Genomic DNA, 6,026 nt, shown 5'->3' on the forward strand with positions numbered 1-6,026 from the left:
CACAATAGCAAAGTCATGGAACTAACTAAGTGTCCACCAGTGGTGGGTCCGATAAAGAAAAGGTGGTACATAGCCAGGTGTGGTGGCTCACACCTGTAATCCCAGCACTTTGGGAGGCCAAGGCGGGTGGATCACAAGGTCAGGAGATCAAGACCATCCTGGCTAACACGGTGAAACCCCGTAGCTACTAAAAGTACAAAAACAACAACAACAAAAAATTAGCCAGGTGTGGTGGTGGGTACCTGTAGTCCCAGCTACTCAGGAGGCTGAGGCAGGAGAATGGCGTGATCCCAGGAGGCAGAGCTTGCAGTGAGCCTAGATCATGCCACTGCACTCCAACCTGGGTGACACAATGAGACTCTGTCTTGAAAAAAATAAAGAAAAAGAAAAGAAAAGGTGGTACATACACACCATGGGACACTATGCAGCCATAAAAAAAACAATGAAGCATGTCCTTTGCAGCAACATGGGTGGAACTGGAGACTATTATCCTAAGTGAACTCAGAGGCAGAAGATCAAATATCATATATTCTCACTTATAAGTAGGAGCTAAACAGTGGGCACACATGGACATGAAGAAGGAGATAATTGATACTGGGAATCCAAAAGCAGAGAGAGTGGAAAGGGAGGGAGGGTTGAAAAGTTACCCATTGGGTACAGTGTTCAATATCTGGGTAACGGGTACACTAGAAGCCCAGTCCTCACCATTACACATGTAATATTCATGTAACAAACAAGCATGTGTAACCCCAGATCTAAAACTTCAAAAAAAACTAAATATTATTGACCAACTTCTCTGTTTCAAGCTGAATCCCAAAATTCATATGTTAAAGTCCCAAACCCCAGGACCTCAGAAAGGAATCATATTTGGAGCCAGGGCCTTTCAAGAGGAGAGTACATTAAATGAGGCTGTTAGGATGGGTCCTAATCCAACTGGCCAGGGCCCTTTTGAGAAGAGGAAAGCTGGACACACAAAAAGACACCAGGCAGTGCAGATGTGCAGAGGAAAGCCTGAAGAGGCAGCAAAAACGTGACTACCTGAAAGCTAAGAAGAAAGTCCTCAGGAGAAACCAACCCTACCGACACTTTGATCTTGGATTTCCAGCCTCCAAACTGTGAGAAATACATTTCCGTTGTTTAAACCACCCCATCTAATGACAGGCACTGTTCTGAAGAAGTTACGTAGATCAACTCAATTCATTCTAACAACAGCCTCTGTGTGTGTGTAAATGGAACAAGAGGGGCATCAACATCCTTCTGCAGACAGGGAAACTAAAGTGCAGAGCAGTTAGAAAGTACAAGTTAAAGAAAAATTACATGCTGAATAAATGACTGAGCTAGAATTTAAACGCCCATTCTCTGTCTGCCTCCAGAGGCCATGCTCAACCACTACAAGCTCCTGTTTCTATATATTGCTGGCATCCTTCACTATGAATTGCAACATCACTCCGTTTCTTGCAATCTTTAAAGAACAAAGAAAAAATTTTTTTACTCACTTAAAAACATGGAATATGGTGTCTAGAAATAAACAAGCAAGCAAGCCAATGTTTCTGTTTCCTCATTTTCTTTTTAAATTCCCTGAAGATGAGTTCATTAGTTAAGATTCTTTATCTTGTAAGAGAAACCCCCAACTCAAACTGGTCTAAATTAATTTTTTTTTAAGTGGCCACTTCTAAATTAAATTTTTTAAAAAGTTTTAAAGAGTTTACCTGCTATAAGCTCTCTAGCAGGTAAGACGGCTGCTACATTTCCAGCCCTCACATCTTCATATCATGTGACTCAAGGATGAGACCTGGTCTTTGGGCTTCATTTCTCAGAACCCTCAACAAAAGTGCCTTTCCATTATTTGGCTTTCAGTTTCACATTCATGGCTGACACACCGCGGCCAAGGGTCTGGAATAGAGTAATTGGTTTAAGACAGTTAGGTTCCCATCCAAATCACAGAGCTGAGGGTCTCAGGATGGAGATGGAAGGAACGTCCCAAAGCCTTATTGGAGGTTGCCAGAGGCTGGTGGGAGGAGGCATGGGGAGGGAGTTACCATTTAACTGGTACTGTTAAAGCGAACTAAATGTGGCCTGAGAAGGACCCCGTACTTCTATATTTGAGTCCTTGCAGACAAACCTAACCTAGCTTAATAGGAAGACGAGATTGAAAACCTAGTTTAGGAGTATGCAGGCTGTAACAATAGCTGAGTGTTGGCCAGTTCCAGCGGCCATACTTCAACCACTCGGACTGCTGAGTGTTCAAACTGCGTTCACATAAGGCAAACGCCAACCTGTAACCAATCCAGCAGTCTCTGTACCTCACTTCCGATCTTTGTACATCGCTTTCCTTTTTTCGTCTATAATTTTTTTCTGACCATGAGGCACCCCTGGAGTCTTTTTGAATATGCTGTGAATCTGGGGGCTGCCGATTCACGAATGGTTAATTCTTCTTTTTGCTCAATTAAATTCCATCAAATGTAATTTGTCTGAAGTTTTCTTTTAACAGTGCAGAGTTCTATTTGGGACGATGAAAAAGTTCTGGAAACATGGTGGTAACAGTTGTACAATATTGTAAACGTGCTGAGTGTCACTCCATTGTACACTTTAAAAAGGTTCAGATGGGAAATTTTACGTTACATTTCTCTTACCACAAAATAATAATAATAATAAATGAAAAGGAAAGGGAAAAAGAAAAAACTCTCTCCTAACATGTTTCACTTCCACGTCGGCTGAGGCCTGTTCATATTTTATTCCCAAAGTGCCTCTTTGCCATTGAAAATATCCCTTGAGAACCCTGTCTGACCACAGACTCAGTGCTCGCGTCTACAGAGAAAATTACGCCAGAGTGTACTGAAACTAACTTGTCACTGGGCTCAGGAAAGACGATGTTATTCATGGGAGCCAAAAACGCTTATTCCAGAGATTTCATACAGGGAGGTCAAGTCACTTACTGGTGGTTCAAATAGAAAAAAATATAGTGGGCTTTTTGATATTAATATTTCCTGGTGGCATTTTTAGAGTTCATTGGAAAAGAACAAGTTCTAGTCGGGGAAGCTGACAGACATAAACAGGGAAGGAGCTGCTGCACCTAGAGGAGGATTTGTTTTCTCCTGGGACTGTGTATAGTTAAGCACACACCCAAAAGCCTGGGCAAATCCAGAGAGCAGCAGGGGTGTTACCTGCAGACAAGTATAACAAAGGTGAGCGGATTGCCCTGTGATAAAAGCCACTCAATTGCATCATCTCTCCAGCAAAGGGAAACCAGCTCAAAGGCAGCCATCTAGTTGCAAGGTGAGTTCACTGTAATTGCATGTTGTGAGTGGCTGTTGCTTAAAAACAATGAATTTACACCCATTACTCCCAGCGTCAACTTCAGAACGATTTTATCATGCCCGCTTTTGTGCAGCTAAGCTGCAAAATGTGCGCTGTGACAGAATGAAGCAGATAAAGAACAAATTTGCATGTTACTGGGTTGCAAGAGTCCTTTGATTGTTGGAGAGGCCTGATAACGCTGTCAAGAGCTCAGCAGACTGAGCGGCAGCCCAGAAGAGACGCACCAGATCTGCACTCAGTGTAGCTGACAGCAAACGATTTAGAGTCAGCACGGAATCAAAGGGTTGGAAATATCTCAAGTAAAAATGTTAAAAACACAAAGAAGCCTGCATCTTGATAAGAGGACATCAGTGAGGAGAGATATGCACAGAAAGAAAGAAGACGACCTTGAGTTTATAAAAATGCTACACGTCTCGGAATTGTTAAATGCCTAAAATGTAAAGAAAATGGGCAGCTCAAATCAGACTTCAAGCTAGGAAAGCCTGAAAGTTGTGTGCTTGCCACAGCTGAAGAAGAGGAAAAGAAGCAATAGCTAACTGCACGGATTATTATAGAGATTACCTTTCTGTTTTCAAGACCAGTCATTTGCTCGTACAAATGAGCCTAATGACTTAAAGCACCAACAACATAGTTTCTGCTGTGCACACCTCCTTGATGTGAAATGCAAGACTCAAAATACAAGAATAATTTTAGGAAGGAAAAACTGATTAGTGGCAATCATCAAGACAAATCTTGCTATCTGAAAAAACAAAAATATGAAATGAAACCTTAAGTAGTAGTATTAAATAATAATATCAGGGTGGGGCACAGTGGCTCACACCTATATTTCCAGCACTTTGTGAGGTCCAGGCAAATGGATCTCTTGAGGTCGGGAGTTGGAGACCAGCCTGGCCAACATGGCAAAACCCCATCTCTACTTAAAGTACAAAAATTAGCGTGGCATAGTGGTGTACACCTGTAGTCCCAGCTACTCAGGAGGCTGAAGCTGGAGAATCGCTCAAACCCACGAGGCGGAGGCTGCAGTGAGTCAAGATCTCGCCATTGCACTCCAGCCTGGGCAACAGAGCGAGACTCCGTCTCAAAAAAAATAAATAAATAAAATAATAATAATAATAATAACACATTTGCTGCATTGGAAAATAGGTCTTCAGCAAAGTGTGCTATATAACGTATCAATAAGGAGTAAGCTAATGGTTCTTCTCAAGGGAAGATTGCATCTTCTGTCAGCATTTGATGTGTTTCAAATCAAACTCCAGTTTCTTCACTTATGTTTTTCCTTTTCCTTTCTCTCCATAAAATCAGTGACTATCACCAGGTCTATAGTATTCTTCCAGAGAGAACCCCAGAAAAGAATAGCAGTTAGACATAGCTGGAAAATCGAAGCCCCAATTTTCCGACAAAGAAAACTAGCCAGAATAAGCCAGCAAGTTACATGTACACGTGTTTCTCTTTAATCTTTACCTGTGTATTTCCCTAGAGGGGAAAGGTGTATAAAAACTAGAAAGAGGCCATGTTTTCTTTATCATTTGAGTTTACCAATCACCTAATGTAATCCACCATGGGCTCCTAGTTTTGAAAAGCAAATTTTCTACACCAAAGGACATCTTCAGACACTGCTCACACCCACACCTGAGTTCAAATATTTATATATAGTTTTAATACATTGATCCAACATTTGTTTTAAATACTTTCCCCAAATTTTCTTGATGACAGTTTTTAATAGAAAAAATATGTTCCCCCAATTTCCAGCTGCAATGTGATCATATAAACAATATTTAACTAAATTATATTCTGTGTGTATTTGCCAAGCCTAAAAGCGTTTTTGCCCAGTGGCCTGAAATGTTCCTCCAAACTTTTCTGGCTTACTGGTAAACATTTAACATTTCAAAATAGATTGAAAGGGGAGTTGTGAGAGCTATGTAGGAAACTGTTTCTTTCTAAATATTGGGCTTTATCTGTTCTGATTTCTGAATTCATGGCAAATCTTCCAGCCTTTTTTTCCACTCTGGGTAGGCAATCAACCACAGTCGAGGAAAACAGCTTTAAGAACTTTACTACATTGTGCAATTTTCTAATAAAACACAAGAGGGCAGGTTTTGCTTTATTGTAAGCCTAATTCCACTCCCCTAGTAATCAAGATTGGTCATTGGGCTAATTGCAAATTCAGAAACCCTCAATAACATACAAAGTGAAGGAGTAATCAGGGTGCATAACTCTGGCAGTGAAATTTGTTGTTTTAATGAAGAAGGCCAAGCTCAAGCATCTCTACTTAGCATTATTTACAACCAGTACAATTATACTTGGGAGGCACTGTGATGGTTTTAGTTTGTTTATAAACTGCCAAAAGAGCAGAAAATGGCTAACAGAATGACCAAATTCAGTCATATTAGATTTAAGAAGTCTGACTAAAGTTTATGCGGCAAATAACGTAAGTGGGTTAATGGCTTCTACCAAACAGATGCAGCTGTGGTGAACATTTATACAGACTATGCAAGTATTGGATAGGAAGCTTGTTTTTAGAAAACTCTAACTTATAGTTCACAATATTCTTGCATATGGTTTTCAAGATTTCATTTAATGCCCTGCCAAAGCAGAATTAAATTCATAAGGGTTTTTTTTCAGCTTGAACTGCTGTTACGGCTTAAGTCAAAGTATTGTCATCTTTGGAGAGTTTCTAAAGCAATTGCTGCTTGAGTCCATCATGTGAG

The sequence above is a fragment of the Macaca mulatta genome, chromosome 17 (genome assembly GCF_049350105.2).
Source record: "Macaca mulatta isolate MMU2019108-1 chromosome 17, T2T-MMU8v2.0, whole genome shotgun sequence".
NCBI classification, from domain to species: Eukaryota; Metazoa; Chordata; class Mammalia; order Primates; family Cercopithecidae; genus Macaca; species Macaca mulatta.